Genomic DNA, 25,336 nt, shown 5'->3' with positions numbered 1-25,336 from the left:
ACTCCCTTCATTCGGTTCCATACTCCTCTTTCCTTTTTCGTCACTTTCGCCTTCATCTTTTGAATCTGACGATGCTACCTCCTCACCTACCATTTGTGTGTAGGTCAATTATGAATCTTTTGCTTCTACGCTCCATTGATAGGCTATTACGTTTCCAATCATGTTTTACTTTTGCTTGCACCAATCAATTACATCCCATAATAGCATCATATCTTTTTCTTTTCAATGGAATGACCACGAAGTCCAATAAAAATGGTTGCGTTCCAATAGTTACTGGTTGTGCCCTTAAGGTTTCCCAACAGTTTGATCCTGTGCTGGTCTGCCGTGAGCAACTGGAATGTAGGTGGCCACAATGTCGGCTTTCCCAACTTCTTCTAGGTCTCCTCCGGTAAGACATTTACGCCAGAGCCTCCGTCGACTATTGTGTCTAAGAGAACATGTTCGAGATCCCCATCTTGACAACCGCCGGATGCCGTCCAGATGTGAGTTCTAGCATCATTGGGTCTGTTGTCGTCACTTCCTTACTGTCCCTTCTTGTGTCCTCCATTGCTTTCGAAAACAGTTTATGATTCAAAATGGCCGTCCATAACTGGGGCATTGTGAGAAGGTCACTTATCTTGACCGGTACCTCCGTTTGTAAGATCTGCTGTACGATGTTTTGTTCTGTGTAGTTCCTTGCCAAGGTGCCGGTGATGTCTTTTAACTGAGATGTCTTCGCAGACGATGCCTTCTCAATTTTCGCTTGCGCTTCCCCCAGTTTTCTCCTTTCTTCCACCGGGTCCGGGTACACCTTCGCTTGCCTCCGTGTAATTGCCAAAACCTCCTTTTCATCTGTGCCGATAGTGATCAAATTTACTCCAGACTTTGGGCACGTAGCATCTTCATGGTCGCCCGGTCTGCACCATCTGCATAATAATTTCGGTGTGTTTGCCATTGTACATTCCCGCGCAAAATGACCCCACAAATTGCATGTTCAGCATTGCATAATTGGCCGTCCGTTTTCATCATACTGGATTCAGCTTCGGTTGCCATTATTATTGTTATTGTACGCATTGTTGTTATTTTGCCCTCTGTTATTATTCCTGTACCCACCCGGAGTGGCACCATCAATGTTTGCATTTCCGTTCCCTCCTGACGTGGAAGCTGCCTGTGTAAGAAGCACTGGCGGAGATCCTCTGGTTTTCATGTTAAAGGGGCATTCCTTTGTCGAATGACTAATGCTCTGACAAATGTCACAGAATTGGTTCTTTGGACAGGATCCTTTAGTATGACCGTCGGTTTTACACTCTGTGCACCATAGCTCACTGCTCTTTGTCTCCTTCTGCATATTTTAAAACTCCTTCATCATGCGGATCATGTCCTTCTGTAGGGCGCGAACCTTCTTGCTACTGCCTTCATTGTTGCTGCTATCTTCTCCGGAAGGCTCGTCGTCATCAGAATTAGAGGAGCTAGTCTGCTTCTTCTTCTTCGTCTTTTGCTCGCTTTCCAAGTTCAATGCTCTGTTATAAGCTTCTGTGTATGACGATGGCGGCACGATTTTCATTTTCTTCCGCAACTTTGGGCGTAGACCTTCCACAAACCATCTTTTTTGAAGTCCGTTTGCTGGCTTATTTTCCATTTTGTTTATCAAGTCTTTTAATCTCTTGGCGTAGACGCGGACAGTTTCATTCTTCCCCTGCTTAGTATTGAAGATCTTGCCAACAATTTCATTATCATCGCACAACAGCTAAAATTCTACGAGAAACTCCTTTTTAATGTTATTCCAACTGTCTAGCTTCTGCGGATCCGTACTAATAAACCAGTCAATTGCCACTCCCCATAGGGTGGCCGGGAATTGTCTCATCCAGTCATCTTTATCAGTGATCCCATTTGCCCTCTAGATCATTTCACATGTTTTGCAGTGTCGAATGGGATCGGCCGTACCATCACCATCAAACTTCGACAGTTTTTCTTTTGGTCCCGCCATCGTAATTGGTTTCTGTAAACAAGCGTTGCTCGGTCCTGCAATACTGGCGCTGTTCACTCTCACGCCGCGGCTTTCTACTCCCACACCGGTGGTCTACACTCTCAGACTGGCACACTGTTTTTCCACATTGGCGGACTACACTCCCACACTGGCGGACTACACTCCCACACCGGCGGACTGTTCTCCCACACTGGCGGGCTGCACTCCCACACCGGCAGACTGTTCTCCCACACCGATGGACTGCACTCCCACACCGGCGGACTGCACTCCCGCATCGGCGGTCCTTGGTGGAGAAGGGTTTTCTGAAGTTGTCCCCTGCGGAAGTATATCCCGGACGAAGAGTTCACTCCATGCTCTTGCTCCATCAGCACTCCGAGCCGTGCGAGTCATTGCTCTTTTGTCTGGATTCTCTTCCCTCGGCGAACACAGATTCAAAAACTCCTCCCGTGCTTCTTCTAGCAATTCCACTTGTTGCCGAGTTTCCTCCAATAATTCTTCTGTGCTCCGATTTTCGTTGGCAATCTTCTGGAATCTCCTTCGGTGTTCGGCTTGCTATGCCAGAATTAAATTTTCTTGCGTATTACGGATTCCATCTTTTCCCTTGGCCTTATTTCGATCCTTGTTAAGCTGATTTGGCATTAATCTTCATTCGTCCCACCTTCCAGGTTCATAAGGCAACGGTGCCAAATGTTTACTACATAGGTTAATTAAGAAATGCACATAAATAATGAACACAAACAACAGAACTCCTTAGATTATTCGCATATGCTAACAGATTACATAACTGGTGATAAGATAAGATGATTTACAATGATCCTAGACGGGGTATAAATACTATCCGCCGAACCTTCTCGAAGGAGTCCATCGACCACAAACATTATGTCCGCCACAAACTATTTACTCGTCGGCTACAAAATCTTTACCGACGACGTCGGCTATAAAATACAAAAACACTGACAACAATCAAGTCGGCTGACATAGTTTCCACTGACGACATCAACTTGTCGGCTACACAATATTTACCGACACAGAGGCAGGGGTAACAGAGGCATCATGTGACTTGTCGGCTGAAGATGAGTGATAGTGACATTTCTTCAGCTCTTAAGCATTATGATGCTATTCGTCAGATGCTAGCTACATCTGGTTGGGGTGCTTCTATGTTAGATGAGCACGGTGATAGTAGTCTTTCCCTAGCAGGGGTTCATATGCTTTGAGAGGCTGTCAGGATCTTGAAGCATAGTTACTCTCAGTTAGTTCCTAACATGGACTACCTTCTGGAGTGGGGTAGCACTTGTTATTAGACGTTAAGGGAAGAGGAGGGGGTAGCTGAGCTTACCTAGGAGCTTGAGGTGACTGTGGACTTTGCTCAGTATACTCAGTTGGCTCTTCAAGAGTCACAGTCATAGTTGGATAAGGTTACAGTGGAGTTAGATTGGGTACAGTTGACATTAGCACTAGACCCTGTTCTGTTACATATTGTGGTTGGTGGTGGGTTTGCTTCTACAGTTGGGGATGAGTGTCGTGATGATGTGGTTGACACATCCGTCTAGCATATGGGTGCAGTAGGTACAGAGGAGGTGAGAGCATCAAGGGAGACGAGCTCTCATGGTGATTTGCTTCCTTCTACAGGGAGCGGATCTATTTCTTCATTTCATACAACTGGTACCATTAGACAGATGGTAGTGCCACATTTTCAGAGGGATCAACTGTGGTCATAGGGGAGTAGGTTGATGCTTCCAAATATAATTGCTACTGCACAGAGTCCTTCATGGAGTATCTATTGGAGAGTTCAAATGTGAGGGAGGTTTTATATAGTGTTTGAGGGTAGTCTCATTTGAGGCTCTCGTGCTATTCAGAGGTTCGTGGGAAAGATTGTAGAGACTTTGTCTACTATGCTTCCCCACATTAATTTTGAGGTTGGGTTTGCTGAGAGGGTTGCCCAGGGTCCTATCCGACCTATAGTTCAGTGTCAAAGATTAGAGCCATCTTTTGATTCCTAGTTTGATGATGATGAACTCTTTGACAGAGATTCAGAGTTTTTATCGGCATTACACTGTGATGAGTGCTCATCATTTTTCTTTTGACCCACAGGTAGAGGGTTTGGTTTCACGTTGGTGTGGGTTGGCTCTACTTTCATGCCATCCATTATGGGATGGGTTAGCACCATGTTTTGCAGATGCAATTGATAATTGCTAATTAGACCCCTTGCAGCATCTACACACCCAAGACAGTTTGGCAGTGGTTGGTGTTGGTGGTAGTGTTTTAGGTATCTATGGTTATTACCATCTCCACAGTGCAATTGAGTGTGAGTATTAGTTTGATGGGGACTCAGGCGCAAACAAAGTTTTTATTTCAGTTGGGTTGAGTTCTGATGAGTTGTTGCCTTCATAAGTGCCTCGCGTCAGTTTTCAAGTGATTTTGATGTTGATGTCCATTATTTGGGGGTTGGTGCTACAAGAGTTGTTTGTACACAGCAGGCATAGTACGCTGTTCTACCTTTGGGATCTAGGTGGATTATGATGTCCATTTTGCTCTAGGATTGCTTGGGGACAAACAATCTTAGGGAGGGAGGATTGTAATGTCCCCATTTTTAGTAGGTTCCTGTAGTTGGCTAGGTCAGTTCACTATCGCGACCCTCGTAAGCTGACAATAGGATTTGAGGGTCTTAGTTATGTGGTTGTAGGCTTTCTAGCAGCGTATGGTGTGTTTTGGCTCCGTTTGAGGGACATACTATTTATAGTAAGTTAATTTGTTGGTTCCGATGAGCTCAATTGAGTCAGAGCAGTTGGAGGATGTTCTTAGTTTTTATTTTTGGTTTCTAGTTTGGGCTCCTAGAATCGTAGAGGGAGCGCCTAGTTATAGTAAGTCACCTAGTCAGGTTCATTCATCGTCTTTCATCATCAGGATTACTTTTGTGTTGTCAAATTTTGATTCTGATGCTTCTTTAGTTGTTTTCACAAGACGGGTGAATTATTATTATTATTCATCTAAATATGCCGAGGTGGGTATTTTTGTTACTGTTGTTGGTTGGTCACCTCAATATCATAGCTCGTTGGAATTGGGACGAAAAGTTTTAAATCATGGGAACAAGAAATAGTGGCGTTACATGTTAGAATTTGAAGTTATGGTGGAAAAGGTCATTTTCGGAGCCAAAAGCTATTAATAAATTAGTTTATAATGACACTTTATTATGTTTTAATGTTGTGTGTGAGAAGCTTCTTAAGAGATGTTCATTTGAGAAGCTTCGTGCCATTTGGAGATTATAAATATGAGCCCATTTGATGAGCAAAGCATCCGATTGATTTTTTTTTTGGTTGCCTGCGAAGAGTTTCTGAGTTTGCCAATTTCTTTGCCCTTGCTGAAGTATAAGGGTTTGTAATTAAGAAGTGCCTAGTAATTCATAGCTATGGTATTGTGAATTAATTCTGAGAATTGTCTTAATTAAATCATAGTATTTCCTAACTGTTATGTACTGTACCTGGGAATTTCATTGTGGCTGGAGAATTTGTGATTTGGAACGCCATTATTGTCTATTGTTTCTCGTGGTTAAAGAGGAATGTACTATGGTTGTTGTTCTTGTATTTGGCAGCGATTTCAGACTTTGTAGAAGGCTGCAATCAATTATTGGAGGGCAGAAATCAGGTTTTAGAGCACCTGCGATTATAAGCGAGGAGCATGTATTTCTGAACCTGCGAGTAAATTGGATTATTTCTTGAGAGCTACAATCCATATATCATCTATTAGAAGTCAATTTCTAGGTTCATTATTGCATTCTTGTAAATTCCCAAAAGTCAATTTTTAAATTGGATATTAGTAGCATTGCCATCATTATAGAATTACATATAAATTCTTTAGTAGTGTTCATTTGTCCAAATTGATAAAGACTTAATCAATTAAAATTGTGGGCAACTGGCTGTGAATCTAAAGCATTATTTATTGAGTGATAATAATTTGCCTGCCAAATACTTGACAAAACATCAAACTATTGATTAAGCAAAAACAAATTGATGTTTGTTAACGATATAGCTTGTATAGGGTTTTTAGATTTAAGCTCAAAAATGAACGTTTTCAAAAATATTTTAGTTTGTTTAATTTGGGGACATTAGGAAATGAATAGGCCAACCCAACTATATTAAAATTGACTTATGGGGACTTTAGACAGAATTATTAAGATGTCAAGTTTATATTATTAAGAGGATTAATAAGAGACAAATTTGCAAGAAGACAAGGAGATAGGGAAGGAAAGCTGAAGAGTCACTTCTTGGGCATAAAAGATGAAGACTTCATTCATTTCAGCCATGTTTGGATTTCTAATTTGATTTTAGATATCTCTTAGTAAGATTTTGGGAAGCTCAGTTTCATTTTAGGATCCTGAGGATGGAAACCTTCAGTTTCTACAAGGTGAATTGGATGCAAACCCAGTTTAACATCAGCTGTCGTGAATTCACATCATAGTTCACATCTAGAGTTACAGGTGTATTTGATTGTTTCCAATTTGACTGTTGACATTGTTTTTATGATTGGACGTTTTAATGTGTTATTGTATTGCTGAAATAATAACATAGTAACAAATTCTGAGTATTTTATATAAGCATTGGTGGTTAATATTGCTAGTTTAGTAGCATAAATTCTTTGCTATATTTCTGAAAATTGTTTGTGGAGAAATTTGGAAAAAAATTCCAATGGGATATTATAGTGCTATCAGAGCAGTTAATATTGTAATCTTGTGAGGTTTACGAGTAACAGGGAATTTATTATTAAATTCTTAAAGCTTTTTGGGTGTGAGATTATTAATCTTTGCTGGTGAAATATAGGTAGAAATCAATGAATTTGCAATGATAATAACTAATGTTCTGGTGACTTGTAATGTCCCTATTTGTAGCCTGCATCAAAATTTCAGCTTTTAGCCTAATATTGGATCTTCGTAGGCTAATGAGGATGGTCAGAGGGTCTTCTGAGGATTGATTCATCTCCAACATTCAACGATTTATGGATTTGGCATTCGTTTGGTATCATTTGAATTCCATTTGCCATACTTACTATGTATAGTAAGTTAGGAGTAATAGAGATGGACCCTTTCTAGTTTGAGAAAGTGTATTTGGTCACATGGGGAATTATGAGGATAGATTCTTTTTTCAGCCGACATGGCAATTGGACAAATATTTCAAGAGATATGAAAGTTCAAGTAACTTAAGTGACTAAAAGACGAAATTGGCTTTTAGTCCCACATTGCCTAGTTGTTTGTGTCTTCCTTAATATCGATGTTATAACAACGTGGAGCTACATTGGGATTGACACCACAAATATATGTTATTTTACAAATCCTAAGTGTTGCTTAAATGTGATTGGATATTTCCTATGGACAAAACCCCTTAAGGATTATAGTGAGACTAGACGCAAACCTAGTATCTCACATTGCACTTCAGAAATGTGATTCGAATTGATACATTGAAGACTTATAAGAAGTTGGACCTTCAATAGCAGAAGGAAGACATGTGATTGAAGTCAGTTCAAGGCAACTAGCACATACAGGTCAGTAATTGGGTGTTGTGCTTGGACAAGAAGAAGAGAGGACTGTTATCCCATAGCTGAGATAGTGGTGGGAGGACCTTGCGTGTATCTATTTTCATGTGATATTGGCTCATACATTATCAACGTTCTGTTTGGCATCAAACCAATAGTACAAGGATTCACGTGAGAGTTTGAGGAAGCTGGATGACACCCCAAGCTTTTCCTGACGAGGCATACTCCGCATGGGATACTTTTACTGCAGTGGCATCGGATAGGAGCTGACTATAAGAAGGCCCCAATTGGGATGAGTGTATTCATGTAAAGGCAATGCATTTATGAATTCAGCTCCATGGCATGGCAAATGTTCTTCAAAATTTTTTGAAGGTGGCCAATCCTTCAATTTCAACATCTCAGGCCAGCCATTTTTATGCATTGGACCCTCTGTATATCCTTTGAAAAAATGATGGATGCTTATCTCAACCTGCACCGCGAAGTAATAAACCAGTCAGATCTGTATGCCTTATGACCTATTTTACTGACACTTTGAAAATATATAAAACATAATCAAAATTTAAAATTAACAAAATGCAAAAAATGGTTTGTACCAGCGCCATGAATAGCTCAAAATAGGTTTCCACTTGGCATGTAACTTAAATTTTATATCCATTGAATAGCACCGATGAGAAAATATGAATTTTATGCACTCCTACTGTTGAGAGAAAACAGAATATACCTCACACCAATCCAAGCAATCAATAGCCTTTACTGTCTTTGTCTCATCATTGAATTTTCCATTACTGATTTCCCACATAGCTCGCCACATTACCATTGGCTCCCAGCTCAAACCAGATGTACCTTCAAGAACATTCTGAACTATTATAGGCTCACCTCTAATCCAGTGCTTCTGAAAATGCTCAAGACCTTCTTTAATATTCTGTGCTGTAGGAGAGTATATGAAATTCCCATTGCTGTTATTCCTACATGCTGCTTGGCGTAAATTATTTCCTTGGTACCCACTGTTTCCATTAGAACCATATTTATAGCATGAGATACATGCACGAGACGATTTAAAACCATCTGGAATTCTGCAGCTACTAGTCATTTCCTCTGCATCTTTCTCTAGCTTTGCAACCCAATTCATTTTGAATATGCATTTTAATTTTAACAAAGAATTGCCACAGCCTCCACATTCTTTTGGGGGACATGGAATGCTCCCATCACTATTTGATTTCCAATCTGATGATCGATATGTAGAATCCATGCTGCTATTGTTAATAGCCTGGGATGGTAGCTCCAAACCAGCTCTTCCTCCAGCCACTTATATCTGTTTGTCTCTCTGAATTCCATCTCTACCATGAGAATAAGGTGCATCTGTAGACTGCTGAGCTGAATCTGCTTTATTAACTCCAAGGTGGGAACCTTCCCTAAGCTCCAAACAACAGCTGAGACAAAGATCATACGAACAAAATGGGCAGTTTCGATTGTAATCAACAATTGAAGTTTTGCAGTTATTGCTGTAAAATAGAAAGCAACAGAAACGTTAGCAATATATAATTATAATTTTTCATTTCAATCTCTAACATTCCCCACAGCTTGTCCAGGTAGAACCTGATCTTATAATGTTCAGATTACAAAACCGCATCTTTGTCCAAAGAATATACAGATTGAATTTTGTTATGCACCAATATAATTTCTCGTCAGAATTAAGTTTGGCTCTGGGAATCTCCAGCTTTATTTCCATTTCACCTAGCATGATGCATATTTCAAGGACACTGATAGCCCGTGAAAAAAAAAAAGAGAAAATAAATGAAGAATGTGACAAGTACTTGGCTAAGCAACAGCCAAACCAACAAAGAATCGTCCACTCTTACCTTGAATCTTGGCTTCCACCTCCTGTTCCAAACACTGTTCCTTATGGATCTGCTTAAGCACGGGAAGAACCATGGAAAGGAAATAATGGAGATACCATAACTTCTCAATGCTATCAGTTTCCTCCACCCTTGCCTACATATAGATAAAAATGAACAAATTCCGAAGTGAATCAATAACATCACGTGACCTCCAAATATTACAATATCTATAAAAGAAGGAACAGCATTTCTGCAAACAAGCTGGTATTAATTTACGTCTGTGACCTGTCACAATCATAGAAATTTCAGTCTGGTGATTAAAAGGTCTAAAACAAATCATAGAAAGATTGATTACCTTCACATGTCCATTCCCACGGAAACATGCTTTACAATTACATTTCCCACGACAAACAGGGCATGCCTTTTCAATATCCTCTTCTTGTAATTCAGGGTACCTGAATCAAATTGGAATGCACCAGTGTGCCATGCAGAGTTAAATATCAACCTAAATATAAACATCATATATTCATTCTTATCATGACAAGTTTTTAAGTATAGTCCAAAAGGTGGTTTAGATACATTCCAACCAGAAAAAATAGTTCTACCATTTAGAAATGCATGGTAGGCAGTAACGCTTTCTTTTGCATTTTGAACAATGAACCACCCTTTCTTTGTAATTCCTCTGGCATTGATGACACATTGCACTTTCTGCCTCAGCTAGCATACCAGTGCTCTTACTAGAACAATCCTGAAAATAATACCGTGACATGTTCCTCAAAAACAAATCAATGATTTTGAATTCTGACCAATGCTTGTATTATCTCAAAATAGGGTAAGGAATCTACAAGAAGCATAATGAAATAAAATGAGATGATTCAATACAAAAAGATTTATAATCAGTTCAATTTACCAAGAGAGGCCTGTGAACAAAGTCTTTCGCAGTTTTTGTTTTGGATGGAGCTGTTGGGATCTTATATGGGTCAAAAGCAGCCTCCTTTTCAGACATGCGACTTATCGAAATGTCCACTTCTGCATCATCGTTCAACAACTGAGATTGGCGTTGCCTTATACGAAGAGGAGCCATTTGCATTAAGCCTCTGGATTTTGACTTCTTATTTGAAGGGATAGCTGAGAACTCCCCGCCAGCTGTATCAAAAATATGTCCTTTTTCAACATCATTATTCTTGCTCTCTGGAACTGCTTCACTTACCTCCTCCTTTTTCTTTAGCTTTTTCTGGCTAGCACGTAAGGCAGAGTTTGCAGCTCTCTTTTTGGCTTGGATATAACGTTTTTCACAAACGGTTTTGTCTGGCATGGACCTTGCACTGCATCTCCATTTCTTCCCATCAGACCTTTTGCAACGAAATTCCTCTGCAACAACTTCTGCCTCATCCTTTTGTGCATTCCCAGATGCCATTGGGAAGTTGAAACAGGTGGCCTAAGAAGCAAAGAGGGCACCTCTCTCTAATAAATACAACCCGACATATGAAACACTGAATGCTTACCCATGTGGCAGGAACAATTTGGAATAAATTAGTCAGAATTTTGTAGCTGTCACAGAATAGCAGGCATAAAATCCTCAAAATCAAAGATTTGACGGTACACAGGGATCTGCAAAGAACAAAGGAAGTAAACTTTAAGGAAAGAAACCAAAAAAATTTAGTGAATAGGATAAGAAAGAAAAACTACTAATATTTTTTATTAATACAAAAAAAAATGTAAACAAGTCCATAACAACATTTTTCCTGTGTTAATATGGCATAGAAAATAAAGTACATTTTATTTCCAATAAGAGTAGAGAATTTGAACCACTACAATCCCAAGAAAATCTCAGAAAACAAGGTAGCTTTATAGCTGAAAGCAAATTTTGAATGGAAATATGATTACTAAGTATATGAGGAATTGTATTTATTAAGAGAACAAGTGAAGGGTGCAATGATGATAAAACTTGACAAAAAACATCTCTGACACGAGAGTGAACAGGACATTCTTAGGAAAAATCTTAAAGAAATTCAAGTTCTGTGGCGAATGGAGAAATTGCACAGGGAATTGCTATTCCATTTAAAAAATCTTTACAGATGAACTCCAATTCTCAATGCAATAATAGACCCATCGCAAGGGAACCCAAATTCAGCCTAATAGTATATCTTACAGATCAATGCTGTCGAATCTAATATTATTAGTGATTTATCAATGGTTATTTATCAATTGAATCCACCAAAAAAAGAATAGATAGAAATAAAACATAAAGTAATTGGACATGTAGAAGACTGGGAATTATGAAATGCCATTCTAGGATTCTCAAATATCCATACATGATTCTCTTACGTATATGAAAAATAAAAAATACAGTTGATAATAACAGTTAGTAATGGGTATATCAATATAGGTCTAATCAGACAGACTAGTTCAATAAAATGGACAATTAAAACAGATGGTTGTACACAACAAGTAATACCTGTACTCTCCTAATTCCAATTTGTCGATGGCATTTTTTCCCTTGAAGAGAGTTCAATCACAGAAGTATTATGGAACAATTTGAGACACACAATGAAAAATAATCAAACATAGAAAAAGTTGAAGAATAAATTACCAAGGTCAGAATGAAAGGAAGCACACGAGTGACAATGTAATAGGAGTGTGTTGTATAAAGATTTTGGATCAGTTACAAAAAATATTGCTGAGATGAGAGTATGTTATAGTGGAGTAGTAATTGCTACGGAGAAGAACTAAAAGCAATTTGTCTCACTGAAGGTGATTTGATAATGGTGATGAGTACTATAAGAATGCAGATATTGCAAAATGCGAACTAAACAGAATCATCAAGGTAAACACTAACAATAATAGATAGCAGTCAAGAATAAAGATGCTTCCATGTTAGGTAATAAATGCAGTGATGAATCAATTAGCTTGCCAGCGAGGCTGTGGAGCTAAAGAGGAACAGAAGTAATCTAATCAAAAGAGCATCTCTGCAGCCACAAGTACTGGATAAAATGGATCAGAAAGTGGTTCTAAGGACTTAAGAACCTAATAAAAAGAGGCATTCAATAATGAACCAATAACGGTAGAAGACTCTTCAGATAAGGAGAGTTGATAGAATTAATAGGCTCTAGCACATGCTGGTAAGGGAAATAAGAATAGAATCCAAGTCTTTTTCACTATAGGTAAAGCCAGTCATGGCCATATCCAACCTGATAGACATCCCAGAAAAATGTGGAAACATGCAAACAGCATATACATTGTTTACAAATCTTGAGCAAAAGTAGTGTCATAGGCTAAGATCATTGCCGAATTGTACTAGACATCTTCATCCAAAAAACTTCAGAGTGATCCAGAAATCAGCTCAAATCATCCACGTAACAGTTTGGACAGAATTCTAGAAGGTTATAAAAATATAAGTTTAAAATTTTTTCTACATTTTTGTATTTTGCTTTTCTAAGGCCCTCCAGAGTGGGAATTTGGCCTTGATTTTTTGCTTGGCTGTCTTGATAGACTTCTTTTTCAAGCCTTCGAGAAACCTAAGTTAGCTCATGACCTAGGCATTCCACAGACATATGAACCTTGAATACAAGCTAAAGATACAACTCATCAATTGGGGCTATCAATAATAAATAACTTCAACAAACACTTTTGGTTTTGTAATAAGATTCTCCTTGTCTAAGTATCCATTTCAATTTACAAGAAGAATACACATCACTACAAATTGTAGTGTGAGTTCAGTTATCACCAAAAACCCTATTTTTTAAAACTGTTTTTATATTCTATAGTCGTGTTACACCTAAATTTGAGGCATATAGTGAGTGTGGAAGGCATACATCCCTAAATTCTATGTGCTCTTAGTTAAAATTAAAAAACTATTTTGTTCAGCTGTTTAAAAATTGCCAATCTTGAACAGTTTTAAATATGTTATGCAAACAAGGGCAGACTTTGGTCTCTCACAGCAGTACTTAAAAGGTTCCAGTGAGACTTGATGGGAAGCATGAGAATGGAATGGTTGCAGCACAGGCTTATGTCTTCAGCAACAGGAGTTGTGAAGGCAGATCTGATATTAATACTGGCCACACTGCCTCCCTGGCTCTCACTTGATGGGCTGCGAGCTAAGCAAACCCAAAACATGGCTATGATTCCCGGAGGATTCAGAAGCTATTGAAAATCGAAACCCATTCCCTTTATTACAAAACCATGGAGGCTTCCTTTGTAGGTGACTGTTGGTATTGGGCTCAAATCAGAGTAGGGTTTGGAGATCACCCAAACTGGATGTGGCATCTGGAACTTCCATTTATTCCCGAACACTTTCTGCCTTTTCCTCTTCTTTCTGCCCTCTGATCATATTTCCAAGATCTGCATGCAGGCAAGACAACAGATAGAGAAAATTACCTACAGGTGCTTTTCCCTTGCATGAGAGTTTTTCAAACAGCAGCAACATGCTTGAATCATGAAAGAAGCGGAAAAAAAGGAGGAAATCTCCATTATCCCCTGAATAACAGGTTTTTAAATCCTTGTGTTTGACTTTCTCAAGGATAAGGAATGAGTGCTAAAATCTGGGAATCTAACCAGCTCATGTTACCTTTACATATTTGTGTGTTCATCTCTCCTACCTGCTGCTACAGTTTTGGGAGTTAGAAAGTTTAAAAGCTATCAGGAACGATATTGGGATGTCTCATTGTTCATCTAAAGAGACATCTCACATCTCTTGTTCCAGTTATGCCCATCTCTATGTGGAAATATGCCTCTTCGAGGGGCTTCCTTCTAGAGGTTGTAGACAGAAGGTGGAAAACAAAAATTGAATTCAAGAGCAAAAAATATATTTCTATCGCACATTATAAATTCAAATGGCACAAAATCCCGATTCTGCAATAGGCAGACAATACCATACACAAAGCCCACTTGATGGACAGACGCTCAGCTTCATGATCATGTCATTGCCCCTAGTGATGAGACCATCTCTGAATCTCTCACAAGTGATGCCTCATGGACAGATGCTGAGATTCACCAGCATGTTATTGCTCCTGGTGATGAAACTATCCCTGAAACTCTCAGGGTGAATATTTTCCTTTCCCTGCTTCTTTGGATACTTCCTCAGGTTATTTTTGGTTCTGAGGCTTTGCCTAACTCTGGATCTTTAAACAAAGATGCAGCTATTACACCTCCTGAGATTTTGGATACAAAGAAATATTCAAGTTCTGAAAAGACTGAATTATTGGTGAAAACTCCAATGAGTTAGATGAAGAATAATACTCTGGAAAAATCACAACTGCACACTTTGTCTTTACCAGGTTAGTGATAGACCAAGGCACAAAAGAAGGCACCTCTTAGAGAAATGCTAAGAATTTGATGAGCTTGAGAATGTCAGAGAAGAAAAAAGAATGAGAGGTATAGTGGCACAAGGTGCGTGGTATAGAGGCACAAGGCGCGTGACCTCCTCTGTGATTCATTCGGGCATGACACTGGATAGGGATTTTTATACATTTGACTTTGGAAGTGTTTGGGATAGGTTAAGGCTGAAGCAGCTTAGTTTGCTTTAAACCATACTCTGTCATGACATCTCTGGTCGTTAAAAAAAATTGTCTTTATTTGATGATTGTGGACCCTACCCAAAATTCACCTAGTAAAACACATGCTGCCAATTCTGTTGGAGCTAGTTTTCGTTCAATTTCCGTCAATAAATGTTATTATATTCAACTAGCATCTTGTTCTATAAACTGCCAATTTGATTCAGATCATAGGAATTGGTCTAATTTGAAGGTGTATCATTGACCTCTGATGTCATTCTCCCCAATTTCGGGTTAAATGTTCTACTGATCTTCCCTGCAGAACTCACTTGAGAAATTTGACCACATACAGAGGTTATGTGATATGCAAAAATATAGAAGCATAAAGCCAGCATATTAATCTTTTGAAAGATTAGTCACAAGTGATAGCCAATCATAGGCAAATGATCGTCTTCATTCTATCAGGAGTTCTCATTCCATTCTGTGATCTTTTTTCTCAAAAGATTGAGTGTACAAAATATTTACTGTGCTAATATACTGAAAGCAAAGTACTGATAAACAACTAAGTTATTGATTTTGCTTCTTTTATCCTCTTTGTGGTCATTACGCCATTCGGTAGGCTGCCAGACAGTGAATTGATACTTATATAATTATCCAAACATAGTACAAAGAAGTGGGTGAATATAAAATATGGAAAACGACCACACACAACCCCTTACTAACGGTACTAATATCAGCTTAAGAATGACCTAATGCGTATTTCTCCTACATTCAAAAGCAGTTTAACAAAAGCAGGCCTGGCAAAAATTAAAAACATACATTTCATGAAATTTTGCAGTGAACGTCAAATATCAATTGAGCGGGTTAGGGAAATCCAATGTTCTGTATAGAAAACACATGGAATCCTGCAAATATAACCCTTCTCACTCCCAAAGTGACAAGATTTTGTATTGAGAAGTTCAAAACTTTCCAAACACATGCCTAAGTTCAAGAAAATGACACCTTCTGGAGAAATAATTCACTGGTCGGAGTACTAAAGCATTGATTTATTTCAATTCTACGGAGGACTTCAAAGAAGCAAATGTTCACAAAAGTAAAACCCTATCTCCAGCAAAGCTATAAATGGTAAACATGGGCAAAGCGTGGGCTGTACTGCCGGATTTCCACATGAACAGTCACAAAAGTTCAATTAACAATCAAAGAAAACATAAAACAAGCCCCAGTTCCCGGCAAATCTGATCAATTGCAGCTTCATTAATTGCAATTACTCTTACAAGGCAATTCAAATATACTGGCAGCAGCCTACCAGAAACAAGTTTTGAATTATTGTGACATTGATGCAGCAGCAATCCTTAAAAATCTCCCGTGTTCACATTTCAACATGTTTAAAAAAACTGAATTTAGATGGAAAAAGACCTCAGACATCATCTGTCCTTGCAGAAAGCCAGGAAAACCACCATGATTAAGCACAAAAATTATGAAAATTACAAAGGTCGCGTACCTTATGAGCAAATTACTCCATTGCAAAACCAGAAAAAACAGGGTTCGTTCTGGGTAAAACAATCAGGTAGCAGGAAGCAGGCGCCTTTCCCAGCAACCACAATCCTCTTTTTTTGACTTGGGTAACAGTTTAACCCCAAGACTAAACCAGTGTCGTCCCTGGGCAACACAAATTTCATAACAAGTACTGTTGCATTAATAATAATAATAATAATAATATTTGTTGATTAATATTTTGATAAGTCGCTATAAAATGGTTATATTTCTCTGGATCAACAATTGGACAACAGTGTGATTTTTTAGCACTTCAGATTTGGTGACCTTGGGACTCTAAATTTTGGAAAAAATTAGAGCCCTAAGCAAAAAATATTCTTGTTTGCAGTCTTTGGAATCCTATGCCAAATGAGAAAAATCCTCATATCATCATGTTTGTCAGCAATGGATAAACGTTTGCAGTCATTTTGAACCTCCTACAGTTAGTTCTGAATTATATATCATATGTTAAAATTTGAACAGTACACATGTTTACCTCATTTGCAAATTATAGTTGATTAAATTGATGATATATAACTAAATATTGTCTCATAAGGTTGTATGAAATAATCCTTGTTGTAGTTGACTTTGTTGCCTTGATGGAACTCTAATTTTTTGATTTTCCATTTTTAGACATGATGGAATATAATAGTGGTTTGCATTTTATAGGTAATATATATATGGAACTGGAAATAAAAGAAAGCAATTCACAAATAATTGGGTTGAAAGTCAATATTTTCATTCACAGTCATATCAGAATTGAGCATGAATGTTACATCCTTTATTACTAGTGTACAAATTAGAACACAAGGAAATTAAAGGGTTCCTTGGCTTCACACATATGCACTATCAATTCCTGGAGACTTGAAGACTTCTCAATACCTTCCCAAATCACAGATTGACATATAAATAGTTTCTGAACGATGTTGTGGTTGCAGATTATAATTTGGAAAATGAAATGGACAGAAACAGAAATGGTTAGCATTCTCCTATCCTAAGCTGAGACAGAATTACACATTCAGCTCTCTACAGAACTATGGAAAAACATCGAAAGTCTAAACATTTGGAACCAAAGGATATATTGCTCCCTTTAGGAAGATGTAATCATGGCAAACACATACCATATATCAAGTGAGCAGAACTTTTTTGGAGAATCATTTATCAAATGCTTGATGAAAGACAAAATGAACAGCTGGAAGATTTGATGGCATAGTCTGAAGAAATGATACAGAATATAGATTCCAGTCAACCTCCAAATTAATGAGAAGTATCATGGGACTAATGAAAATACAAGATATATACCTAAGAGACTCTTATTAACCATCACGGATGGGTGCAGTTCAGAATGAATAACGATGCTAAGGTTTGAATTCGGGTATCAAATACTCCAGACAGAACGGGCTTGTGGAGGTATGGAGCGCATGATGGTGATGTCTTCACACCTTATCGATTGCAATTTAAAGCCATAGGTGCGGGGAAATATACTAAAACCGATCTCTGGCTGTCAGTTGTATATTGCCGTCATTGAGAGGAAAGACGGAAGATTCAAATGGTGGCATCTCTAGCATACACAGATATTAATCGGAATACATAACCTAGATGGAGACACCATGTACTTATGTCAAACTTGTCAACGCCACCAAATATGCACAAAGTGAATAAAGGTATTGGAAGGATCATTGAAAATGAGTTTTCTAGGTTTCCATCGATCAGTCATGACCATATGGTGATAAATAACATTCGCGTTAAGTTAGGAATTAACGGAGAATACAGACTTAAAGAAATTTTGGTAATTGCGAGATATTCAGGATTGTGCAAGAATTCAAGAGTTAATCGATGGCAATTTGAAACATAAGCCGAAGTATAATATTTAGGAAAGGGATGTAATTATTGATTATTTAGGACATAATTACTATTAAAGGAGGTGTGATTTACCTTGAAGAGAGATGACATTTAATTTAAAGGGTCACACTTTAGTTTTCAAGATATAAATAAACCATCATTTACAAGACAAGAAAATGAGACATATTCGAACATTCACATTCAACCAAAAGCTTTTTATATCTACTTGTATTGAGGAATAAGGGCTCAATATGGCTTTGTAATAAATATTCTATTATTTTATTTTTATAATAAAATTAGACGTCTTTTGTTTATTTTAAAATGGCATGGAGATTTAAACTATAGATGAATCGTCCAACATAATTATTTGATGGAATTCTGTATGCAAATTTAAATGTCGGATAAGTGGACATGGTCATTTAGCATTTTAAATTTGATCATCACAGATATTGTGAATTATTAAATTGTTTCTGTATCTGTGTCTAGTTTGCCTCCCTACCAGAGGAGATAAAGCTCAATTTGGACTAATTTAAGATTGAATAATATTTGGTTTGTCACATCTTGATTATTTAATTGTTGGTAATTCAAGTGCATAAGAACTTTGTAAAGTTGTACTTGAAAATTCACTGAAGTTGACTCTATTGCCCAGATGAGTAGAGGCACTGGCTTTTCTATTATTGAAGTCAGAAAATCTATATCTTCCTTCCTACAAGATCAAATTGATTATTAACAAACCTTATTCAAAAGCATTCAGTTATTTCAAGTACTCAGCATTTAGTTTCAGTTTCATCGAGTTCAAGGACCTTGCTAGCTGGAGAACTCCAAAGCTTAAATTTGCTTTAGAAAAGCTTTGAACTATGTGATCAGGTTCAAGAAGGTCTACCCGCTTAGGTGTAGTGGAGCCTAAAGTGTAGGGGAATCGAGAAATATTCCCATTCATTGGCCAGAACTGATTGCGGAATCCTATTGGAGAAGTGGTAGGCTCTAGGATTTCCAATCTGCGGTTTTGGGAACCAACAGATTGGCGACTCTACTGGGGAAAGTTGCTGGCAACAGGGGTTGTGAAGTTATCCAGAGTTTCAGATTTTGTAAGACCAGAATCAGAAGGTAGTTCTATTAGTTTGATTAGAAGCGTACTCTGCTGGAACTAAGAACCTCGAAGAGCAACAAATTGATACATTCCTTGAAAGAGGTGGCGACTCTATTCAATAAAATTTCAGTTGGTAACTCTGCTTAGGCAGAAGACTCAGAAGGGAGTGATTTGATTGTGTACTATGCAGAATATGTACTATGATCAGGAAACGGATCTATGTTACACCATGGAGGAAGTAGACATACACCTACTTGATGCCTTTTTCAATCTAGAAAGATACGAAGGCGAGACATCGACACATTTGTTTTTAAGGATGGTGAATATTTTTCAGGAGGCGCCTTCAGACATCATGCCTCCACGCAAGGAATTGATTGAAAAATTTAGCGAGTTGAGAATCTCACCAAGTGACACGGATTTGAAGCTTCTCTTCCAAATATTGGATGAAAGTCCTAGTTATATATCCCCTTTGGATGCATTTTTGAATTTAGAAAAGCAAGAAGATAAGTCTGCAACACAATTCTTAATAAGGATGTTTAATGCCTATCAAGAAATACCTTCAGAATACAGACCTCCATCATTTGATCTTCAATACAGGATGTGGGAATTAGGTCTCTTATATGATCATCAGTTTCTTGACTTTCTCAAACTTATGGATAATGAACTAGTTGCAGAGGAAAATAAATGCAAGAGTAAAGTAATGTATGAGTCAAGTGAAGTTTCAGATTTAAATAGAGATGAAAATTTTGAACATGCTAAAGGAGAATTTGACCATGAGGATACTTAAATGCCTACAGATGACAAGTGAATGTGAAAATGAGGAAGAGGATTCTTCAAGTGTGGAAGAGATTTCAGCATTGTTAGATATGGAGTATCCGAAGCATATTGAAAGAGATGGTCTAAATAATTTCTTAATTCACCATGGTGAACAAGTTGATGGATCAGTGCATTCTCAAAAGTATCGGAAGAAGGAGATAATAAGTCACAGGAATCATATAGTGAAGATGAAATAGATCTGCATACAATGTACGAACATGGGGAAATTTTAGAAGATAATGTTGATAAAGACATTATTCTTGTTGATGACACACTTGATGATCCAAATGAAAGCTCTCATGATGGCTATCTAGATTTTCAGATTTCACAGATCAGAATCAGAAAGCTGTTGGATCAAGTTGTTTGGAAGCGTACTTTGCTGGAAGTGAGAACCCGAAATATAAAAAAATCAAAACATTATAATAATTAACTAATAGTTAATGGACAAAGGCCACTGAGTTGTAGAGGAGTAGGTTGTTTCATGGTGGGCTGACCTGAAGGGGTTGTATCTTATGAAAAGACAAGACCCTTGGTTAATATATAAGGAGCAAGATTGTGGATAGAAAACATATAATACAATCTTAAGTCTGCTCTTCTAGCAATCTGCTCCTTGGCAATTTAGTACAGAAATAAAAGATAATTTCGAGATTATTGCAGACTTCCAGAACAATAACATTTAGTCCAGAATTGTAGTAGATCGATTTGCTGCGAGGTATAAATTCTCTATCAGTATTATATCTTCAGAATTTGCAGTAAACTTACAATTACTGAATACTGAGAGATATTTTCTAAAAACAGAGTAGCTAACTTCGACAGGTGGCAACTTGAAATTGTGTTGATAATTGTGAATGATAATCAATAAGGAAGAACAAAGTATTGTCGTGAGAAGTATTTGTAGAAGGTTTTAGATGAAATATCTATGCTGAGGACTGTGAGGATGTAGCTATCGGAGAATCTTATATTTGATTGAATAGGGACGGATAGCATCTAAGTGCGACTTATATGCCTAAAGACACCATGCTCAAACATTTCAGAAAGGAAGCTTATTGAAAATTCAAGCTGTCAGTAGTTAACCATTTGAAAAGTGTTGAAGGAAGTCAAAGATTTGTTGTTGGATGGTGGGCGGGGGACCTCTCTAAGGAAGTACACAACTCACCAGACAATTCTCGAGCAACATTGTCAACGGTCTTACCTCTCCTCTCATACAAAAACTCAATGAACCAACATCCTTCTTGTTGGTTGCTACTGTTACTCCCAGTTTGTAAAACTTATGAAGCATTAATTAAGTGGAAGCAATTTGTTTGAACTGTTGTTTCCATGTATTAGTCTGTTGCAATCCCCGTTGAATTATATTTGTGTATCCTACAATTTACTGTTGTAACATTTAAAATTATCCTTCATTCATCCCTACACATTAAACACAACACAATAATTGCAACTCCTTGGGCAACAAAGTGTTACTACATTACTGTAGAATTAGCAACAAACCTTCAAATAGGGTGGGTCATCATAGGAGGCTGGAAACAAACTTACTCTAGCTATTGGGCATTAAGTTTGGGTAGGAGCCAAAGTGAACATAGATAAACAAGGAAAGATTTGTATTTACTATAAGAGATACACACCAATTTTGGGACGTGGTAGAAAGTTAGTTGGTTTGGAAAAGTAATTTTTGGGAGGTGACAAATCGAGTTCATTAAACGCTAAACTTGCAAATGCATAGAACTGTTGAGCAGGAATCCTGTTGTGGAGTCAAGGTTGATATACAGAAAAAAATGCAGATTATTATGCAAATAGGGGTACTATGACACACTGAAATGTTGCAGTGATTTCACTGCCAGCTGTGACATCAAAACTAAGTCTGCTATAAAACGGTTATATTTCTCTGGATCAACAATTGGAAAACAGTGTGATTTTATAGTACTTGAGATTTGATGACGTTGGGACTCTAACTTTTGGAAAAAATTAGAGCCCTAAGCAAAAGAAAATCTTATTTGCAGTGTTTGGAATCCTATGTCAATTGAGAAAAATCCTCATGTCATCATGTTTGTCACCAATAGATAAATGTGTGCATTTTGAAGCTCCTATAATTAGTTCTGAATTATATACCATATGTTAAAATTTCAAGAGTACACATGTTTACCTCATTTGCAAACCGCTGATCAGCACGGGATCAACCCTTTAGGGATTGATGGTGGAACCTGTAACCATTGGGACACAAGCATTTCTATTGGATTTTGTGGTCATACCATTAAGAAGAAAAGGGTACAATGCCCTCCCTGAACGGGGGCGGTTAGTATAGGAGAAAGTAAAACATGACTGGAAACAAAGTACTTTGTCTATGGAAGGTTGAGGTCAGAGATTTGTTATTGATCTACACATAGATGGTAGGAGAAGAGGCAGCATCGTCAGATTGCGAAGGCGAAGGCAAAAGAGACAAGAAACGGAAAAAATGAATGGAACCCAATGAGGAAGGTATCCTCAGACTGGAAGGAGGGTCCAATGATGACGACCAAGATTTAGTAAATGGCCTACTCCATTGGCAAATGGAGGACTACGAGCTCTTTTCGAGCTGTCATATGTTAGGGGTTGGGGAAGGAAATAAGAGAGAGGAAAATTTCAGAGAATTATTGCAGAAGAAGATAAGCATAAAACAACCTTCATAGTAGAAGATGGAGTACAATAGAATGCCGTTCGGACTGTGCAATGCCCTGACAACATTTCAGAGAATTATCTTGCACATCTTTGGTAAGATGTCAGTTGAGAACTTTAAGGTATTTTTAGATGATTGGTTAATATTTAGTGCAGATGACAAGTATCTGGTTGCACTTAGAATGTATGGAAGGATTCAGACGAGCGAGATTGCCAGTAAACCCGAAGAAGTGTTGATTCATGATACTGCAGGGGCAGCTATTGGGACACATAGTATGCAAAGCGGGATTAAAGACGAACCTTGACAAAATCTGGTTAATCTTGGAAATGCCACCTTTGACGGATGTAACGGAGGTAAAATCATTCCTTGGACACATTGGATACTACTGAAGGTTCATTAAGAATTTTGTGAAAATATCTTATCCGCTCGACAACTAACCTGCAAGGGTGAACCCTACAAGTGGGAAGCGAAGTAGAATGAAGCGTTCAAAGGATTGAGACAAGGAGTTCCATGTTCATGATGATGCATCAAACCCTGCAATTGGAGCAATGTTGGCACAGACAGGTGACCACAGATTGGATCATCCAGTATCCTTTGCGAGTATACTATTATCTAAGGCAGAGAAGAATTGTAGTACAACAAAGTGGGAGGCTCTCGAATGTTGTACGCCGTACATAAGTTTAGACATTATCTACCAGTGACTCCATTTGTATTTTATGTAGATCATCAACCACTGTTATATCTCATGAATAAACCGATCATCCATGGATGGATAAGTAGATGGCTATTACTGTTATAGGAGTTTACATTCAAAATTGTGGTACGGCCTTGGAAGAGCCATGTGAGCACGGATCATTTATCAAGGATCGAATTAGTAGAACCACCGGAGGGAGTCAACGACGATTTTCCTGACGCACAACTATTCAAAATTGCTGTACTACCTTCTTGGAATGTAAGTATCGGAGAATATCTTTCAATGGGGCAATTTTCTAGGGAAATGTTGCCAAACGAGAGGAGGAAACTGGTGCTGAGGAGTCAAACTTTTTAGTTGATTAACGGGTTGTTGTATAATGTGGGACTCGACTAGATTTTACGATGGTGTGTTCTAGAAGAAGAAATACCAAAGGTGTTGAAGTACGCAAATGAAGGGCCTGCAAGAGGACACATGGGGTCAAATACAATTGCGTATAAGATACTTTTGGCAGGGTTATGGTGGCCATCTGTGCACAACAACGCTAGGGAGTGGCTCGTTGCGTGCAATACATGTCAGAGGGTTATGAAACCACTGAAGAGGGATTTCATGCGTCTGAACCCTTTACACGCACAGGAATTATTTGAATGTTGGGTGTTGGACTTTGTTGGACCCCTCAAGGTAAGTGAAATCCGGAGATGCAAGTACATTGTGGTAGCGACAGAGTACCTCACCAAGTGGGTAGAAGTGTGGGCCCTACTAGACAACTCTGTAGTAAGCACAACAAGATTCATTTATGAGTAGATTATCACATGGTATAGAATTTTGTTACAACTGACAAGGGGGTGGGGGACATATCATAAACCACGTCATTCGACTATTGACTACAGAGTTCAAGATATACCATTCTCTATCGAGCCCTTACTATCCTATAGCAAATGGACAAGCGAAAGCCACGAACAAAATCTTGGTTGTAGTAATTTGCAAGTCCTGCGCAGTAGAAGGTGAGGATTTGGAGGAAAAGATGCTATTGACATTATGGGCATATTGGACCTCGTACAAAGTCACCACAGGACACTTTGTTCCAGCTGATGCATATTTGGTCAGGAAGCCCTAGTACCAACATAACTCATGGTACCAAGTTTGCGAATAGCGATAAAAAATAAGCTGGGAGACATGGAAAGTCTTAGGGAAAGATTGCACAACCTAAATAAACTTGACGAACGACGATTACAAGCACAGTGGGCTACGGAAGTTTCATAGTGCCATATAAAATTTGTGAAGTGGGCGACAATAGAGCAATAAAGCTATTGATGCTGGACGTAAAGGAGGTGACATATGCAGTAAACAGGTCAAGATTAAAAGTATAGACCCCCATGAACAACTCAGAGACAATATAAAATTAATTATATATATATATATATATATGTGCAAAGTGAGAACAAGATGGAAGAATATATTATGACACCATATGGTCGGAGTAGGCAACAGAAAGATACTATATGGTCAAGAAGCCAATAGAACTGCTCAATAAAAATATATTAAAGGTACTATATGGGCATAGAAAGGCATAAGAGGAAAAGCACTGTACGGTGACATCTAGAGTGCACAAATGGAAAAAGGAACACTATATGACCTTCATGCAAACAAAACACCGTACGGACGTAAAATAGTGAACCATGTGGCTTGACGAGGCTAAAAGCAATAAGTACGACACGGGGAAAGTAGAAGATCAAAGTCTGATCACCAAGTACTATACGAATGTGGAGAAAAGGATGGAGTTTTTCAGTGTTTCAAAGACATGGAGAGGGAAAAGCACATTACACATGCTGTACGGTTGTACCGTCGCAAGGGTCAAAATTGCTGTACGACTTCAAGGGAATGTAGAAAGACTG

At 38.2% G+C, this 25,336-nt stretch overlaps 1 protein-coding gene and 1 pseudogene across 4 annotated transcripts in view; one reads left to right on the top strand and one right to left on the bottom strand.

The window, feature by feature from the left end:
• LOC149534939 (putative histone-arginine methyltransferase CARM1) overlaps nucleotides 1-25,336 on the top strand; it is a 305,777-nt gene that overhangs the window by 151,804 nt on the left and 128,637 nt on the right. The gene's annotated exons all lie outside the window — the stretch shown is intronic.
• LOC149534943 (E3 ubiquitin-protein ligase JMJ24-like) lies at nucleotides 7,731-11,697 on the bottom strand (annotated as a pseudogene). Its single transcript, XR_016356741.1, has 7 exons — nucleotides 10,238-11,697; nucleotides 9,933-10,075; nucleotides 9,683-9,782; nucleotides 9,349-9,481; nucleotides 9,160-9,223; nucleotides 8,211-8,991; nucleotides 7,731-7,958 (listed from the first exon to the last, which is right to left on the bottom strand). The product of XR_016356741.1 is annotated as an E3 ubiquitin-protein ligase JMJ24-like (transcript).

This window comes from Cupressus sempervirens, chromosome 10, assembly GCF_028749045.1.
Source record: "Cupressus sempervirens isolate cs-2001-9-10 chromosome 10, ASM2874904v1, whole genome shotgun sequence".
Taxonomy (NCBI): domain Eukaryota; kingdom Viridiplantae; phylum Streptophyta; class Pinopsida; order Cupressales; family Cupressaceae; genus Cupressus; species Cupressus sempervirens.
Note: the sequence above shows the minus strand (reverse complement) of the source record. Positions and strands in the feature narration are given on the sequence as shown.